The sequence below is a fragment of the Protobothrops mucrosquamatus genome, unplaced genomic scaffold (genome assembly GCF_001527695.2).
Source record: "Protobothrops mucrosquamatus isolate PMUCROS unplaced genomic scaffold, P.Mucros_1.0 scaffold624, whole genome shotgun sequence".
Taxonomy (NCBI): Eukaryota; Metazoa; Chordata; class Lepidosauria; order Squamata; family Viperidae; genus Protobothrops; species Protobothrops mucrosquamatus.
In genome coordinates, this window is record NW_015386920.1 from 686,205 (window position 1) to 707,303 (window position 21,099).

A 21,099-nucleotide genomic window follows, 5' to 3' on the forward strand; every position below is an offset into this window, starting at 1 on the left:
AAAAAAAAAAAAAAGTTACTATAGTTCACAGCTTGCAAGCAATTAAAGTTCCACAAGCAAATGCAAGTGTGTGAATTGTGTCAGCTAAATAACCATGCTTGACATACTTTTTTTCTACACAATTGTAACTATCTCTAGGGAAAACAAATGCTACACTACATGTTCAGTTGATCTTTTAGATATACAAAAAAAACCCCACCAAAAACAAAACCTTGGGCTCAACGAAAAAGAACAGGGGTATTTTATTCAATGAAATACGTATATAAGACACTGACAAAACTAATTTTAAAAACCACATGACATCTACAGAAATGAACCAAATTTGAGGTTTCCCAAAGGAAACTCAGTGAACCCCCTAATCCTGGGAGAGAGATTTGGGAATAGCAAGAGTTATAGTTCACATGCCCAATTTAATTCATATGCTTATATAGCCACAAAAGGCAAGGAAAGGGGATAGAAACAAACTCATATTCAGAGGACAGGCATTTCTTCTGCACTGACAAGCATTGCCATAGGAACAGGATCACAGCAGCTATTCTTGCTCTGTACATATTGATTTGAAAGATTTGCAAAAACTGGTGTATACAGAACTCTAGGCACATAGGAGAGGAATGATAGAACCATAGGATATATTTTGAACATCCATATAAACAGGCAAAATCAATACATGCTAAAATTAAGAGGGTAAATGTTCTGTTTTTTGCTTGGTTCAGCATTGAAGACGTAGCAATAGAAACAAGCACTTTTTTGTTGAAGTCAAAACAGAAACTAGCAAGCATTGCTCCGCCCCTATTTATACATTCAGCTCTGGGCGGCGTCAGCCAATGAGAGTACAGCATTCTCCCACTCAAATGCATACTAATCAGCCTTGTAGACAACAAGTCTGGCTAGCAGGCCACATGGTCTGCTAACTGTTCCTGCATAGATTCCAGCCACCTGCTTCATAAATTTAACTCAATACATTACAATAAACTTAATTATTTATTGGGTGGATTAGGGTAGAGCTTCTATCAGAAAAATTATTAGGAAAGTGATCTGATTATAATGAAGTTTCTCCTTGCTGAAAGAGTAGAATTTAACTCCAATAAAATTCTACAGGAATGTTACAGCTTTTGGCTTGAAAACAAGCATTTCTAGAATTGATTGCAGATCATCTCCTTTATAGTATCTAGATATGTCAATTCTCAGGTCTAAGGTACTTTTGATGAACTGAGGATGTAAGAAATGTTGCTAACCTCTCCTGCGCCCCCCTGCCCCCCAAAAGGAAATGGGGGAGAGAAGCTGGGACTGCCAGAAGCTGCTTCCTCAGAACATATGCCATCTCAGGAATCTCCACTGCCCTCCTGCCTTCTGTCTTCTGCTTTTCAGAAACAGTTCCCTTTTGGAATCTAAATTAACTATCTATACATAATATATCCTGACCACTGCAAAGATTTTCAAGAATATAGTGAAAATTCAACATGCTCGTATGTATTATTAAAGTTTTTTTTTAAAATCATACTATTGAAAAGTTATACCTAGTTGGGTAGGACTTGTGGACTGAATTAATAGCACTTAGCATTATGCATTCAGACTTATATACCACTCCATAGTGCTTTTACAGCACTCTCTGGGTGGTTCAGCATATTGCCCCCACAATCTGGATCCTCACTTTACTGACCTGGGAAGGATGAAAGGCTAAGTCAATCTTGCGCCGGTCAGAATCGATAAATAAATTTGATATATGTGTGCCACTCTATAGAAGTCAAATACCAACAATGTATAATCTTCTATTGCATTTCTTGCATTGGAGCTGAACTGAATCTATCTGGATTCTATAACTGCTACCAGTTTGTCTCCTGTATGGGATTAAGAAGATCTTTCAGCTCTTAAATCATAGTCATCCCAGTCTATAATATGCACAAATAGAAACTGATGCTCTCAACTAAAAAAAAATAATATTGCTTTGAAATCAATGGTAGCAGTCAATGTTTGGGCTATTTGGATGCAATTGGCTGGAAGGCTGCCATCCCATATTGTATTCTTTTATTATTACAATAATCATTTAGAAAAAAAAATCTTTTCAATTCTTTCATAATTGTGGAAAGTAAATGTTAAATCTGCTGGTTTCCAATGAAATTAGTGCATTATTTTCCAACTCTTCAGTACCTTGTCGCTATTAAGTTTTGAACAACATAAATTATTATACCACTTTGAAACAATTTTTTTAAAAGATCATTTTTCTAATCTTTTGTCATTATTTACATCAAAAAGCCCATAATGAGAACAAATGCTTTTGACTATAAGAAGTTTCTTTTAAAGTGAAACTATTTTGAGGCATAATCTGAAAACAGGAGGAAATTTAACCATGTGGCTTCCTTCATCCTTAGTAACCATTAATTTAAACCTGAATGCACAATCTTTGCATTTGCTATTGGCAAAGATTTGGGTCCATCAACTGTATTTGGAACTAGGAAAGCAACCTAGAATGTCTGCTGTGAGCTTGTGAAGGGTCTCAGGATTTTGATCAAACACATATACAACAGACACTGCTAGGGAATTTTTTTTCCTCTTTTTATTCTGCCAACAAAGCAACACATGTCTTCAGTTTCTATTCTAGGCTGCATTCTTTCTTCTCTACTCTCTTGCCTCTAGGCACAGGTAACAGCAGCAATAAAGCAATCAACAGCATCTTGATTTAGAAGGGACTGACAGACATTTCAAGGTGAATTCTGTTTCTACTAGTGAAGTAAATCTTCCTGTCTCTAGTAAAAATTGCCTTGTTATATACATAGTATAGTGTGTTGGTGAAATATGAGTTTTGTTACTCCTATATTTTTTCTACTTCCTGAGATAAATAAGCTGTGTGTCTTTCTTTTTCTTTCCCATTTCCAGGAAAACCATCTGCAGAGGGAGCTATGTCTTATGACAGGGGTCTTCAAACTTGGCCCTTTTATGACTTGTGGATTTCAGCTCCCAGAATTCCTCCCAGAATTCCTCAGCCAGCATGCCCAGGAAGCAACAAATCTACTACAGCCAACTTTGCCTAGATCTATCTTGGTTTGCAAGCTGTTACCCCTCATCAAGTTGCATCTAAAAAGAAAACATCAGGCTGGATTCATACAGTATGTGAGAGGATCCTAAACAGCCATTAGCAATAACCAACTGTCAGATTTCCTTGAAAATCAGTTTCCTAAACTCTCAAATACCTTGAAAGTTTTTTTTCAATGTTTGAATATGAAGCATGGGATACCCTCTAATTTGGATTTCATGTCTTCTAAGAACATGTTCCTCAAGAGGTAGAGAAAGGGAGGATGCGTTACAACAAGTAAAAAATTGGAACAAAAGCAGACTCCAGTCACACAACTTTTCAGAAAATAATAATGACGAGACTTTTACTTATCCAGCAGCAACTGTAGGGAACGTGTTTTGCATCTGTCACCTAGCATCATTCCAGGACATTACTAGACGAGCAATAGTGAACTGTATTTGGAGAAAATATTTTAAGAATCTTTGCTAGCATTCAAAGGGAAAACAAAAAGAATCCTATGATATTTTCTTAAAAGAAAAAAAACCTCCATAGAAAAATATAGGTCAGCAAAGTGATTTTTCTTTCTGGGAAATGAGTGAGATGAAAATAAGCAAAGGAATAAAATTGCAAGCAACAATAGAAGAATTCTTAAATGCATGTTGTATCCATATCACATTGTTTTAATTCTCACCTTGTCTTTGTGGTGGGCCAGTTTTCAGTGTCATTCATTGTCTGAATATGGAGTTACTGAAGTAAAGATTGGCTGTAATGGATACAGTTGAAATGCAAAGTAAACTAAGTTGTTTCATGCATTGAATAAGCTGGGATTCTGTGTGGGATGGAGTCTTATTCATATTTTAAACTATGCTTAATCCTAATCTACATTTTTCATATATTTTATCCATCAATATAGTAGCAAACTGAAATTTGATGGTACAATCAGAGGCTAATGCAGTATGATCTATTGGGTGACAAAGCAAAATACTACAAGAATATTTTTCCTGGGACACAAGATAGGAAGGTTAGCAATTCCCCCCCTCCCCAGGTTTGTGTCATCCTCAAATTTGATGAACCCCCCTTCAATCCTTTCATCTAGGTTATTTATGAAGATGTTGAAGAGTACTGGGCCCAAGACAGAACCTTGAGGTACCTCATTGCATCCCTCCCTCCATGCAGATATAAGTTCATTGAAAATTACACACTGAGTGGTAATTGGCAGTCAACTGCAAATCCATGTGGTGTGGTACTGTCTATCCACAGTGGTGGGATTCAGCCAGTTCGCACTGGTTTGGTAGAACCGGTAGCTATTTTTTTGTTGACTTTGGCGAACCAGCTGAAGCCCTAGCCCTTTTTCGTAAGGTCCAGAACAGACCGCCGGAAATGCATGGACACCACTTCTGAAAGTCCGCCCTGAGCCTTGGAGGCCTGGGGGAGGCCTCCTGAACCCAGAACAGCCCACCAGAAGGGTGTGGACTCCACTTCTGGTGGGCTGTTCTGAGCCTCGGAGGCCTGGGGGAGGCTTCCCAGGCCCAGAGCAGCCCACCGGAAGTGTGTGGATGCCACTTCTGGAAGTCCATTCTGAGCCTTGGAGACTAGAGGAAGGCCTCCCAGGCCCAGAACAGGCCACCGGAAGTGTGTGGACATCGCTTCCAGATGTCCATTCTGGGCCTCGGAGGCCCGGGCCCAGAACAGACTTCCAGAAGTGGTGTCCACACAAAGAACTGGTTGTTAAAGTATTTGAATCCCATCACTGTCTATACCACATTGTTCTTTCTTACCAAGAAGGTTGTGGCCTATTTTATCAAATGTCTTACTAAGTATTTTATAACACAGCATTTGCTTGGTCCACTAATTTAGTCACTTTATCAAATAAGGTAACGTTTGGCATGACCTATTTTTAACAAACCCATGCTGGCTTCTGATAATCACCTTGTTCATTTCTAGGTGGTGACAAATTTGCTGCTTGATTATCTTTCCAGGATTTTTCCAGATATTGTCTATAGAGATTCTCAGTCATTCAGGTCATAGTTATCTGAAAGATGCTTTTTCACGAGGCAACTGGACTTTCTTGTTTTTCTTTGAAGACGTTTCGTTTCTCATCCAAGAAGCTTCTTCAGCTCTGACTGGATGGTGGGGAATGGAAAAAGTTATGAGATTATAAGGTTTCTGGGTATTGATGACATGTTGATTGGTCTGTAGTTTCCTGGAACTTAATTTTTTTCCACTTTTTAAAGATTAGAACTACATCAGCTCTTTTCCAGTCCTCTGGAAGTTCCTCGGTGCTTCAGGAGCTGTGAAAGATTTCACTTAGTGGTTTAGAGATCACATCATCCACTTCTTCAGTACCCTGGGATGTAAACCATCTGATCCAGGAGATTTGAATTCATCCAAAACCAATAGGTATTTGCTTACCAAATCCTTGTTTATCTTGACTTGCATTCCTGTTCTGTGTCCCATTCCTTTTGCATCAAGACAGATGCAAAGAAGGAATTAAATACTTCTACTTTTTCACTGCTGCCTATCACCTTCTTGCTATCTTTTCCCATTAAAGGACTGACCAGTTCCTTAATTTTCTTCTTGTTCCTTACAAGCTGAACAATGTTTTTGTTATATTTGGCATTTGTAATGTCAAAGACTACCCAAGTGCCTTCCTTACATTGTATTTCTATATATAAACTTTCAAGATAATCACAGTTTTGAGAGGAAAACTGATTTCTCATATTCAGTGTTTATTTTATCTTCTCCTATTATTTTAAAAGATGGTAACCTAGAACCTTCCACAGATTTAAACTAATTAAACCTTCTCAAATAGTATACGTTGAGTCTTACAGACAGGAAGTTCTTCCTGAAATTGAACAAACTTCTCTCTCTAGCTTTTATATTATGAATTGTGGGATTTTTTTCTTGAACAGCTGAACCTAAACTAATTGGCACAGAAACCATTATTTCATTAATTAAAATGTTGCAACTCAACCTTTCTCCACCTTTTGTTCTATACATATGTTGATTATATCTTCAATGTTCCTCTTGTAAGTGGCCAATTACGGAAGTTGAAGTCTAATAGGTTTGAAGGACAACAATTTACAGAAGTTTCTCCTAATTAACTATTTGACAAAAGTCTTAATTATATCATGATGGCTATTCAGTCAGGATACCAAAACACTTTAAAACATGAGCTAGTACTCTTCAGCAATTAAAATTGCATTTAAAAGAAACTGCTTTTACATTTTGTAAAAATATATGCCTGTAGAAGCTTATTTCTGTTCCCTTGTGCAGATTTTTGAGTTACAAAGAAAAAAAGACCATTGAACACTTCAATAAAAAGGCATAAATTTTAGGTGCTCTTCTATTATCCTTTTGTTGTGTATTTTTTATAGCTAAAGCACTAATGTTTAGACTTCTATACCACTCCGTGAAAATTCAACATGCTTGTATGTATTATTAAAGTTTTTTTTTTTAAAAAAATCATACTATTGAAAAGTTATACCTAGTTGGATAGGACTTGTGGACAGAATTAATAGCACTTAGCATTATGCACTCAGACTTATATACCACTCCATAGTGCTTTACAGCACTCTCTGAGTAGTTTGCAATATCAGTATATTGCCCCCAGCAATCTGCATCCTCATTTTACTGACCTCAGAAGAATGGAAGGCTGAGTCAAACTTGAGCCTATTGGGATCAGACTCCAGACTGTGGGCAGTTAACCTGCAATACTGCATTCTAACCACTGTGCTACCAGGGTTTCAATTTTTTATGTATGTGTATTATTTATGTGATTACGAATGAGAAGTACTTTTAGAAAATATACGTACTTTGCTTTTTTATCTATCTTTATGATTTAATAGATAAATGGATCATCTAAAACAGGGGTGTCAAACTGCCGGCCCATGGGCCAGACGCGTCACCAGGAAACGGTGCCCATCTCATTGCCGGCAATGGAGAAAATGGATGTCATGTCGCGAGTTTGACATGTCTGATCTAAAAGGTATTATTTTATTTTAAGCAAGCAGATTAAATATACCAGCATTGCCTAAATATTAATAATCAGTTAGGCTTTTTGACACATTTGACATCATTCTATATATTTACCTCTATCTATTTCCTTCTTTCCATATAGTTTCATGATTTTAGGAACCCACTTCTTGGAGTGGAAGGCGCTCAATTGTACGCTAAGTAATTAATATAAAATACAGTTTCAAATGTGGTTGGAAAAAACATTATGAAACAAGCAAAACTGTCAAGAACTGGGGGGAAAATGAAACAAATCTATTCCAGGAGCTTTCAGTTTCATAAATGCAATTTATAAACTTCAGATTGTCAAAGCCATTTCTTTTATTGCCCATAATCTGGTTCACTGACAGGAATGCGTAAATCAACTCATGGCTTGGGCTGTGGACACAATTTTTGTTTGCTTACTTGTTGTGTACAACTCCTGTATTTCTTCTCCTGCCAGGTTTCTTACAAGCTCTAAAGGGAATAACTTTATGTTCTAGCTCTATATAAAAGTTACTATACAATTCAGTAAAACAAATCAGTCATCAAAAAAAAGTTATAGGAAAAAAAGTATATATATCCCTAGTAGCAAATAAAACATCTGGATATAGATTGCGTAACAAAACGTGCCATTGATAAAAATGTAGGAAGGATTTTAAAATCTCCAATAGGTTACTGAAAAATTGAGTTTGTCATTTACAAACAGTTTATGACATTCTTGGAAATGGCTAGCTTCTTTTCAAAAACTATAAAAAGCATGTGTATGAGTAGATATTTATTATCATAATAAAAAAAAGAATGCATGGCAGCAACTCAGGTGAAATTAATTGGATTGATAGTAAATGTTGGCATTCTACACCTAGTCTTGGTTTATACTTCCTTACAGATCACAAAAAAATACAAAACTATACAGATCCTTTTCTCTTGCCTTTCTCTTGCACTCCAGTAAATTGTTATGTCTTACCATCTGGAGCAATGCTTCCCAAACATTAGGACCAACATGTCCCAAAAGTGCTGCTCAAAAAGGCAACTGGACTTTCTTGATTTTTTTCTTGAAAAAATGGAGCCAGAACAGAAGAACTTCTTGAATAAGAAGTGAAATGTTTTCAAAGAAAAAAACCAAGAAAGTTCAATTGCCTTTTGAAAAGCACCTTTGGGATAACCATGATCTGGATGATTGAGAATCTCCATAGACATTAGGACCAACATTATTTTCATTATCCCAACATAAATTCCTAATATCCTCCATCATTGTGCATGGTTGGGAGCGACTGCTGCTCTACTTTGCAATTTGCAATTAGTGATTTACAAAAAACTATTTTCTTCACCACTTTTTCTATTGTAATAATGAGAAACTAGGAATTTTTTTTTTAGTGACCAATAAGAAAATATTGTACTGAAGGGCTAATTTAGGTTGTTCAATCCAGCATTTCTTTCATTACCTGAGCATTGAAAATATTTAACCTTGGATTATTCTGGATACTTTACAACTTCTCTACATTAATGTATTAAAGCATACAGTATGACCAAATGATTCTAAAATGGAACTGCCCTTCTAAGTGTTTTAAAAAACTGACAAAATTATTTCAATAGAAAAATTGGAGCATTATCTCCAATGTTAGCTATATCTCTTCTCATACTTAACCTTCTCAATTACTATTCCTGCACCTTCTTGCCCAGTTTTATCTTTATCTGATTAATCTCAGCCACTTATAGTGCTATATTACCTTTTACTTACACTACTAAGTTACAAGGAAGGAAGTTAGGACTTAGGGTAATGCTTGCAGCATATTATTGTTCTTATTTGGAATCGGTAAACATATTCCATCCTTTGAAAAAGAAAAGATTCCCCCCCCCCCAAATAAAAAAAAGAGAGAAACAGGTTTTCCCCAACCTCTTTTGAGAAAAGAAATGCTGAAAGACAGAGCCTGGGTCAAATCTTAGATCATATATAGCTCAATATTTTGTGAGGTATAATGCTTGCTGGTTTTATTAGCACTATGGGGAGAAATACAGTATGTTAATTTACAAAACTTTTCTTTCCCTCACAAATTTGTGAAAAAGTTGAAAATAATATATATTCAGCATCACCTTAAAAAAAAAAGCTGCAGCCTCTTTAACATTAAATTCATGCATGGGCCATAGGTTTCCATCTATGACAGGGGTCTTCAAACTTGGCCCTTTTATGACTTGTGGACTTCAACTCCCAGAATTCTTGGAGTTTAAGTCCATGAGTCATAAAAGGGCCAAGTTTGAAGACCCCTAATCTATGACCTTGCTGAAATGCGTTTAATAGGCAACGCAACATTTTTAAAATGGAATATCAGTGGGATTTCCAAACAATATGACTATTTCTTGAGAAATGATAGATAATGCCTATTTTTCAAATTGTATTTTTAATAAGTGAAGACAAAAGCAATCAGATAGTTGAGATGTACGTAAGGTATACTTGTTTTATTTTTGCTTTATTGTCACCAGCAGCAAGAGGATTTTCTTTAGCCCAGCAAGACACTATTGGCAATCTTGAAATGTGCTGCTGTTTTGTTTGACTACTTTTTTATGCTGAAGCTGTTTCTTCACTCTGTGATGGTTTTGACACGTGCATGTAGAGTATTGCTAACTCAGGACTGGTCATATCAAGATGCAAATACGGGCCTTAATATATTCTTCTTTGAGGGGATGATTGTTTCTATGTTTGATCTGTATGTGGTGCTATGCTAATTCTGAGTAATAGTTTTTCCCATTTTTTCTTTCTTCCAAACATTTTAATTTATAATATAAGAATATGTTGGATTAATGGATAATCTTTTATATGCATTTGTTACCTTTCCAGAGTCCTGGTATTAAATAAAAAGATTCTCAAAGTAAACAAAAGTCACATAGATAGCTAAAATTAGGCTCAAACAATTTGTGATACTTTATATACAATTTGTGATACTTTATATATTTTGATTATAGAGTTTGAAGGGGCATTGTCTTATGTTTGACTACAGACATCTTAATGTTTGGCTGTGACCAGTGGTGGGATTCAAATATGTGAACAACCGGTTCTCTGTGTGGATGCTGCTTCCGGAAGTCCATTCTGGGCCTGGGCAAAGAAAAATTAGCTACCGGTTCTGCTGAACTGGTGCAAACTGGCTGAATCCCACCACTGGCTGTGACTATATAGATATAAGAATGGAAAGGACTCCTATGATTTAATAACTATTCAGCAAAGAAAACTCAAGCAATTGTAGCTTATAATGTCACAGAGCAGAAGTTGCAAAAATAGAAATGAAAACTTCAGTTTTCCCTAGTGGATCAAGCACTGGCAAGACTGATTTACTGAGCACACACCCTCCCCATCTACATTTGAGGTTAGCAAACTTCTTATCAGTATTTGAAATAGAAAATCAATACATTTAAAAAAAATATACCTCCTCTTTAAATAGTTGATTTCTCTTTTTGGATGCAAGTGACTTGCACAAAGAGCTGAAATGTCCCCAGAAGGTAGGAGTTTGAAAGGCAAGGAAGGTATACACTCTTACGATTGCAAATCTTCAGTGCCTGAAACACTAATAATGTTTTATCAGAGAATAGCGGTCTTGAAAGAACTGCCAAATTAAATTGAAACTCTGTGCCCAGAACTCTTCCTAAGTGCTAAAAGAAACAATACAAAGCTCAGTATTTTTGTTTGCTTTTTTTGTTTGCTTTAATATGATAGCATTTGCCCTTATATCCCTCTTCTTTTGCTCAGTTTCTTTTTTCTGTTCCCATTTATTGTGAAAATGATTTCACAAAGCTGATCGAGATTTTGTTGAGCAAGCCTTCGTTGTAAAAGGAAACTACAGTTATATATTTATTTATTAGAAATTTAATTATGAAATGTTACATATACATTTATTTAATGATTTGTTAATTATTTAATTATTTAATAAATGTATATGTCCTCCTTGGTATCTCCCAGCTTTCACTGAATAATTCATGTGTATCTTTAGTCTATTCATTGATTGTAAGTGGACCATATTTTAAATCTCGACCATCCAAAATCATATTGATCAAATTTCCTCCAGTACCATTAAGGTAAATTCTTATGTAGAAGGTATAGATCCGAACACTATAGTCTTTGTAGTCAAGCAAAGCAATCTTCTCAGCTTTTATTCCTATTTATGGTTTCACTGATACTACTGTCCTTGGTGAACAAAAGCAATATTGGATAGAAACTGGACCGACTATAGACCTTTAGAATATATTCATCATATTCCACTCATTACTGCAACAATTAATAATCAGAATATAGTTCCAGTTCTTGCTCAGAAAAAGTTTAAATTAAAATTACAACCAAAAGCAAAGTTTGAAGAGTGGAAATTTCTGAAGGTTTATTTTAAATCACTCTTCCACTATATTCCTAAATGAGAGCATGAAAGACAATAATTATTTTTCTGATAGTAAAACAAGAGGTCTATCATATTATTTCTTCTCTCAGTATTCCCTTGCTTATAGGAAGACAGAGAGATGTAAATGGGCTGTTATGTTTCTTATTCTACTTTGTATTCCTTCAGCAATTTCATCTGACATGAGCAATCATTATAGATAGTAGATGCTGGATAACAGTAGCTGTCAGAGGGAAGAGCTGTTTCATTGCTAATGCTTAAGCAAGATTCAAAGACCACTGGAGCACAGGACACTCATTTGCTTCAGTCCTATGGCACTATCATTGCAGGTGTCCTATATGATCCTTGTCTGGCAGGGATCAGATAGATCAGCGGTCCCCAACCTTTATGGCTTGGTTGCTGTGGGGGATAGGGGAACCAGCTTGTGTAAGTCAAGCTGCTCATGTGTACGCCGGTCCGCAACTCACACAAGTCAAGCTGTGAGCACACTCGCTGACCAACCACTCGTGCAGTCAAGTTCCAAACAGGTCAGGGCCCAGTAGTGGGCCATGGCCCAGGGGTTGAGGACCCCTGAGACAGATGACATCTAAAGCAGCACCTGCCTGCAGGGAGAGCAAGCATAGATAAATAACAGATGAGAAAAAGATGGATATAGAAAATGGAACTGTCGTGGCTTATTTCTTAAACTTCTGCTGGAACTTTTATAACATAATGTCATATCATTGCTATGACATATAAAATTATGGATTCCTTTAATGTTAGTAGAGGAAATAATGCATTTTTAAAAATGAAATAAAAGGACAAAGAACCAGAAGAGATAATTGGTTTGGGGATATAAAACTGAAAAGATTTTCTTCATTTCATTGCATATTTCTTATCTTTGTTATTTTATGTAAAATCAGAATTTCTGAGTATCTCAGGTTGAAAAAAGAGGATTCTGGGACTTTGTGTAACCTTTCTATAGGTAGATATGAGGGGCAGTAGGGGAAAGGTGCCATGTGACTGCAAATTAGTTAAAATTGGATCAAGTCAGGAACTAATCTTTCTCCAAATCATTGAAGTAGGATATCATAATCAATGTGTGATCTACATTGAATGAATGAGATTTAAAAGATAATGTAGTGCAGTAATTAAGATTTCAAGTCAATGGTAGGTAATCTTGAGATGGTTTTGAATGCATCTGACATCATCCCAGCCATCATCAATGATAAGAGATTTCAAACATGATAGATTAGTGGTATCCAAGGGGGAGATGGCCTTAAAAAAAGTCAAAAGGGCAATCATGGCTGTGCAATCAAAGCCTTGCCCCTTTTATATGTATGTCAATGTCATACACATTGTTAGGAGCTAAGGTTTAAATTCTGCTACAATGAGCACCATCTTGATTTAAAAAAAAAAAAAAACCTCTCCCGAAGTCACCACGAAACATTGGGATCATAAAAGTCTCTTACTCAGTACAGTCATGAAATCTCTGAGTCTCATCTCTTTTTCTGTCATGAACTTATTTTCTTAGTCTTAGCCTCATCATTTCCAATAGGGAAATAAACTATTTAGTTGCGTTTCATGAATGCTTATAAGGATTACAATAGAAAGTATCCAAATATTTTCAATATTTAAAGTGCTAAACATTATTTCATTTTTTTTAAACAAAAGGCATTTATAAGATGAGACAGTAGTAAGAACAATTTGTGGTAATTTAAGCATTGGAAGGTCATGGTTTTTTATTCATCCTTCTCTCCTTCTCTCTCTCTCTCTTATTCTTACAGACACAGACTATTGTGTAACTTTATTTATTTATTTATTTATTTATTTATTTATTTATTTATTTATTTATTTATTTATTTATTATCTATCACATTCCCCTCACAGAAGGACTCTGGGTGGAGGCCAGGCATTTTTAGATAATATGTTTTAATTTTTTTTTAAATAAAAAAAGTTATATTTATAAGCCATAGGATTTATAGTCATAGGATAACTAATTAAAACTTTTCACTGGTTAGAGTGAATAATATTATTAGGTCCAAATTGTTTTCAAGGGTTTTGGGTTATTTGATTAGAGATGCTCATAAAGTTTAGTTGCATTCAGGAACCAATTACAGTTAGAAAATAAATTATGTTTATGTCTCCAAATAAACGTTTTATTAAGTAGGACACAGTGATCCACTACTGTCAATGCCTTTTAATTAGTTTATAAATCTGAACAATATATTTTTAAAAGAGTTGTGCATATTTTAATAGTAGTGCACATATTACTGTATGAAACCCCATTTTATAAACAATCTTATTGTTATTCTAGAAAACATAATATCGTAAACATATCCTTTATGTTTGTTGACAAGTGTATGATTTCAACATACTTGTGGGAAACCTGAATTTTATTATAGTCACATAAATTGACCATGAATTCAATGAAGAGCTTATGTCCACAATACACAGACCTCAGTAACTGGCAGCAGTCACAACAGCAGGGGACATAAGGTGGAAGAGGGGCTGTAATGCAAAACAGAAATACTTTTTTTTCCTTTGGAAAAAATGATAGTGATGGATTGTAAATAATAAGGAAACTTATAGATGCATCTAATAATAATAAAGAATGGTAGGAGTAGATCTATTATGTGCTATTCCATTCTTTTGTCAGAATTAAATACAGCTTATATTTTAAGGAAAAGGAAAAATACTCATAAACTGTCTCAAAATTTCTTTTTAAAAATTAATATTGCTTATTTCCTTTTTTTATTCATTGATTTTATATTGTCTTGATTTTCAAGTATAAATCAGGCTTTGTGTGTGTGCAATTTGTTCTGAATTGACTGAGTATTGTAACTTGGTAGCCAAACTATGGGAATATGGCTTTCTGAAGGATGACCCTAATATTATCAAGTGTTTCAGAAGTGAAGCATGTTTACTTTCCTCTGTTCTCTATCTCCATCAAACAGCCATTAGCAGAATTGTGAAAATGCTCCAAGCACACATCAAAACATTCATTCAGTCTGGGATTACATTTCCTGAAGGATAGAACCTCACAGATTTATAAAAGATATTTGATCCACCCTCCTCAAAAAGGAACAAGTAGCCAGCTTGGCAAGGCGAAAATATATATATTTAAAAATTTGACTATGAATGCTATGTCAAAGATAATACAGGTAATCCTCATTTAAAGTCCATTTGTTTAGTGATCATTTGAATGACAGCTACTTACGACAGGTCCTTAGAGTTGCAGAATTCCTGTGGTCATGTGATTGTGATCTTGACACTTGGCAAATGGTTTTCAGTTATGATATTTCATGTCTCATGGTCACATGATTGCAGTTTGCGACCTTCACTGCCAGACAAGCAAAATCAATGGGAAAGTTGGCAGGAGATTGCAGGATACAGCAATTATGCAGGATTCGCCTAACAGACGCTGGGACTGCTGGAACTGCTTAGTAGAGTTCCCAGTTACTGTCACTAAGACAGCGGCCCCCAATCTTTTGGGCACCAGGGACCAGTTCCATGGAGAAAAGTTTTTCTGCAGACTGGAGGGGGCATGGTTTTGCGTGCTGCCTGCATCCTGCAGATAGGGCTTTGCTTGTTTGCGTGGCCCAGTTGCTGGCATACCATGCCTGTCCAAGGACTAGAGGATGGGGACCTATGCACTAAGAGGTGTCTACCTATAAAGCCAAAATGTAGAGAAAATGCACAAAGATTTTTTTCTTCATATTATAACATAATTCTTTTAAATGTAGAGTCATTGAATTTAAAGTTCTAAAAATAATTGGAGATAATCTAGTCTAATCTAGTCTCTTTGTAGATAATGTACTATTACTGCATTCCAAACAGATGGAAATGAACTCTCTGTTTATAAATGGAGATAACCATAAGGGTTCCTTAGGGCTCATAGGATTTAGTGCAAGACACAGTGCAGAGCAGCTCTTCATTTTTTTCCCCTTTAATGAAGACACTTACTTTTAGCTTTTGCAGCTTTTCTTGGCAAGAGTTATTTACAGTTAGATAAGCATATGACATTCTCTGCCTGGCTGGCTGCAGCTTAACTTTTAAAATGTATGACAAGGTGGACTTGGTTGGATATTATGCAGTTTGTGTGTTCTCTTCCTTTTTTATTTATGCATTTTATAATAATGGCTTAAGATATCATGCCTACTTTCTATTTACAGAAAAGGGGTTAAATATATTAGCCAGCATTCTGCCTCTCTGGCAGGCACTATCTCAGCCTATAACATACAGAACTTGGTTTCCTCTGTATCTCTTAAGTTTGTGAGAAGCCATTGTGAAGGATAGAAAAGGTTTTATTATGGCTGCTTCTCTCCAGATCCTTAGTAAATTTTCTCCAGATTTCTCTGGAATATCCACTTTAGGAAATTACAAATTCTCTCAAAGAAATAAAACATAAGCAGTATAGCATATCCAGTCTACCACTAGCAAACATAACTTTTTAGTAAAATCAATAACAAATGATCAGGAAGTTAATAGAGTGGTATCTCGGTAGTCGACTGTTTTGAAAATCGTCAAATTTGGTACTCAATGTATTTTGATATGAAAATATTGTCCGGATACTCATTGTTTGGTATTCAACATGCAAACTAGAATTGCTTGTGTCAGTTGCCTTGTGACTTGCTACCCTTTCCAGCCAAAACAAAGGGTCACAGGTTAGCCACACAGTAGCACTTGCCATGTGCACATTCCCTTGTAGTCTTATTAGCTATCTATGCTTATTTTGTGTATTTTTGTGCTTTTTTTTCTCATCATGGTCCTAAAATAAGACACGGTGATAGCACTGAGCAGAAAAGAAAATTACTTTGTACCACAAGAAAGAAAGAAAGAAAGAAAGAAAGAAAGAAAGAAAGAAAGAAAGAAAGAAAGAAAGAAAGAAAGAAAGAAAGAAAGAAAGAAATAGACAAATATGAGACTGGTATTCACATTACTAATCTTGCTAGGAAATTCGGTACGCCTAAAACAACACTCTCCACCATCATTAAGAATAAAGAAGTGGTAAAAAAGACTGATGTTGCGAAAGGAGTTAAAGCAGTAAGAAAGCAGCATTCCCAAATACTTGAGGAAGTTGAAAAGCTGTTATTTGTGTAAACAAGAAGCAGTTAGCAGGCGACAGTATATCGAAAGCCATGATACACTGCATGCTAATCTTTTAGAAAATAAACCAGGACCAAGTGATGAGAGTGTTGATGTTTGCTTCATGTCCCAGTATCATTATAATTGACCCTGAGTGAATCCTTTCTAATACATCAAAATCCTTCTGTAATTGTGGTCTCCACAATTATGCACAGCATTTCAGGTGTGTTTTTCAACCTATACAGATTAGACTACAATCTCATTCTGTCAACCTGGGTATTGGTCAGAACTTCCTATTGTCTATACCTATCCACTAATCTGATCTGCCCATCAAAGCCATAAACGAGGTCATTGATCATAAAAGGTTGAATAAAAAAACTCCAAGAGAGAATCATGCAAATATTTTTTTTTCAAATTAATCCAGCTGCTCGGTTATCTTTTTTCTACAGCTATTTCCTAAAAAATACATATTAAACTTTTACCAGTATTTTAGTTCCAAACAAAAAACCTGTCATATGGTATATGTATTATTCAAGTGTATCTAGAGGTTTTAATTTTTTTCCACATGACTGTCTAAAATTTAAACTTTGTTCTTAAAGGAGCCTTTACTTTAACAAGGACAAATATCTCACCTAGACTGAGCACTCCAGGTCATGTCTTCCTTTATAGTAACACCCAATACTGGTTGATGTTATTGTTAATTGATAGGAAGTCTCCTGAAATTATTGTAACTGGAAAGTAAGCTTGCAAAGGCTACTTGTTAAATGGTTGAGAAAGTGAAAATAATGACTGGATAAGAATTTTGTGCACAAAAATAAAACACTAATATTTTTTGAAATATGACAACTTTGAAATTAAGAAAAGAGTATTTCTTAAATTAATTATATTATGCATATTACTCAATGTTTTTCAACAATTCAGTACAAAGATTGGAACAGGTATGAAGATTAAATTATCATTAAGACTATTTTAATGTAGGTTTTCTGAGCCATTTTGCACAGTATATCATCAGTTACACATTTTATTTGGCCAGGATGATGAATCTTCTAAAGCAAGCATATTCCAAGCAAAAACAAATCTGAATTCATTTACCAACATATATTACTTTCATTTACCAACATATATTACTTTCAGGTCATGTAGCAACTTTGTAGTTGACCAATTTCAGTCTTCATATAGCATGAAGGGAAAAGTGTCCTTTTTCTTTTGCTATGTAATGATGTACTAAAGATCAGTTCTTAAGCAGCAGGAATTCTATCAGGTCCTAATGATGGTTTTATCTAAATAGTAACATCCTGAGAATAGGCAAAAGGAAATGCATTAGAACATTAACCATGAATGTTATATCATCCCTTCCCCCATTTTTCATTACATAGAGGACAAAAAAATATAACTTGAAGGCAAATCTATTTAATTAAGTTTCCCTAAAATGGAAATCATGTGAGATGACCCAGCTTCAAAAACACATTATTGTGAAAGCAGCAGGGAAATTTCAATCTTAGTGCCCTTGCTGAGTGATAAGTAAATATGGTGAAGTTGTATTGTACTGTTCTGTTTAAACGAATTAGCCAGAATAGCCATTTTTGCATTATCAGGATGAAAGACAGCATTAATATATACAAATCCTATGACAGATTATCGTTTTGAAAGCTTCACATTGAGAAAGAGACAGAAGGACAATGGATGTCTTCAAACTGATTCTAGGGATTATTACTAACAATACCATAGACTGAAGGGAAAAAACCACTAATCAATCAATTCTGGACTAAATGAAGACAGACTGCTTTTTAATCAACAATAAGAAACTCACATATTTGGGGCATATAATTCAATGGGATAATGAATTAATCAAAACAATTATGCTTAGCAAAATTGAGGAAAGAGAAAGAAGATGAAGAAAATGGATTAGTTCAATAGAAGGAATCAGATGGGCAGCAATTGTACACACAGTTACCAGAAACCGATTGAATTCAATAGCACATGGTATATATGTAATAGGGGACATGGTGGCCTAGCAGTTAAGATGCTGGCTTCACAACCAGAAGGTTGGAAGTTTGAGATCCAAGCACCTCATAATGACCAGTGGACCAGAGGAATGCTGTGGATATAATTTACTTAGATTTCAGTAAGGCATTTGATAAAGTAGACCACAACCTACTACTTGATAAGATAGAAAAATGTGGGTCAGACAGCATCACCACCAAATGGATTTGTAGCTGGCTGACTGGATGTATTCACCGTGTGGTCCTCAATTGAACTGCATCTACATGGAGGGAAGTGTGTATTGGGGTGCCCCAGGGCTGGGCCCAGTGCTCTTCAACATCTTCATCAATGATTTGGACGAGGGAATAGATGGGGAACTCATCAAATTTGCAGATGACACCAAGCTGGCAGGAATAGCCAACACTCCAGTAGATAGGCTTAAGATACAGAAGATCTTTACAGACTTGAACATTGGACAGTCTCTAACAAAATGAAATTCAATGGTGAAAAAGTAAGGATCTACATTTAGGCAAGAAAAGCCAAATGCACAGGTATAGTATTGGCGGTACCTTGCTCAATAGTAGTAACTGTGAGAGGGATCTCGGCATCCTAGTGGATAATCACTTAAATATGACCCAGCAGTGTGCTGCAGCTGCCAAAAAAGCCAACATAGTGCTAGGCTATATTAACAGAGGAATAGAATCAAGATCACATGAAGCGTTAATACCACTTTACAATGCCTACACTTGGAATACTGCATCTGGTTTTGGTCATCACGATGTAAAAAAGATGTTGAGATTCTAGAAAGAGCACAGAGAAGAGCAACAAAGATGATTGGGGGACTGGAGGCTAAAACATATAAAGAATGGTTGCTGGAATTGAGTATGTCTAGTTTGATGAAGAGAAGGGATATATATATAGAGAGAGATAGATAGATAGATAGATATAGATATAGATATAGATAGATATAGATGATATAGATATAGATAAAGATATAGATAGATAGATAGATAGATAGATAGATAGATAGATAGATAGATAGATAGATAGATAGATAGATAGATAAATAGATAGATAGATCTTCTGAAAAGTACTTGAACTTGAACTATTATTTGTGTGTGATGAGTATTCATATCCCTTGTTTGTTCTCTAGGAATGGATGAATCAATTACTTTTCACTGTGTATGTCATAAATATATATTCTATCTCATTTTCCGATTGCTGTGTGTTTTTATGAATATGTACATATATGTTAGGATCTGGCTGAAGATTCATGTTTAAATGTGCCAATATACCTTGATGCTCTCTTCAATCTTTATTGAGGTTCTAATATATGATGTTTTGAGGGGTTTTCTTTCTTAACTTATATACAAGGAGGTACTCCATCTAAAAACTGCATCTGAGAGATCTGGGATTGCAGCTGTTGCTCAAAAGAAAAGAATATGCATTTTTGACAGATAAACTTAAACAAAACAGGAAACCATTCTGTTGGTATAAATTGGAAGGGATCATTTCAACTTTCAACCAACAGAGTTATTGATTTAATTCAGTTCAAAGGCAGTAGACTTTTATGAAAGGTTTAAAGAGATGCTGGAACAAAAGAAAGGAACCATGCAAGAAATACAGCAAAAAGATGAGGAAAGGACTATAATGTTAGGTGCCACAGGCTTTTCTAAGCCAATAATGTAAGTGTGGATTTTGAATGCCTAATGTGGAATATAAGTAGGGTAGATGTCCCTCAAAAAGAAAAAAGGTGTTTCATTATTTGAAACAAAACGAGAGGTTATTTGCCTATAACAAAGACAAATAAGAGAAAAAGCTTAAATAATATTTGATTTACAAAAATTTGGGACAAGAATTTATATCAGCAGGGACAGCCAAGAAAAATAAGAGGTACTTTATATATCAGCCTCAGCTACAATCTAAATTAATAATGAATGGCAATTATGGCAGATACATAAAAGTTGAAATTTAAATGGAATGAAATAAAAATTATGATATTGAAATATATGCACCAAATAATAACAAAGCCATATTTTAAAGTATTTATGAAAAAACAATAGACTTGGCTTATAAAATTAGGGTCTTCTGGGAAATTGAAATAGAGTGATAAATGGAATTTCTGTGAAAGGAATTAAATAAACTCAAACTAAATCGTTGAAAATATATATATTTAAAATGATAGATAACGTTGAGCTCATAGATATATGGAGCTCTAAAATAGTTAATTCCAAAGAATATACATATTTTTCTGAGAACCTTTTATGAGAGATCCATATTTCTAGTACTATAAAAATAAGGCTATTGCCTAAGGACTTTCTTAAGATTGTTTGTTACAATCAATAAATGGCTTTTCTGCACAGACAAATGATTTCTTTTTCTATAAGAGAAATAGAACAAAGTTTTTCAATGTTTTGTTTTCCAGAAAGTTAGGGATATTGAAACTTTGTCACATTAATTAAAAATATTTTGCAGTCAGTGGAGTGGATCCAATATAGGATTACAGAAGTAAGCTTACACTGTTTTGTGGCATAGGAGACTAAATATAAGCCTATGACAATGTATTTTTTTTAATCAGAAAGAGGGATTGGTTTGTTTTCATTGTTTAAAATGATAGCTAGAATAGACTGAACCTAATAGCACTATTTTTGGGAAATGTCAGAATATGTG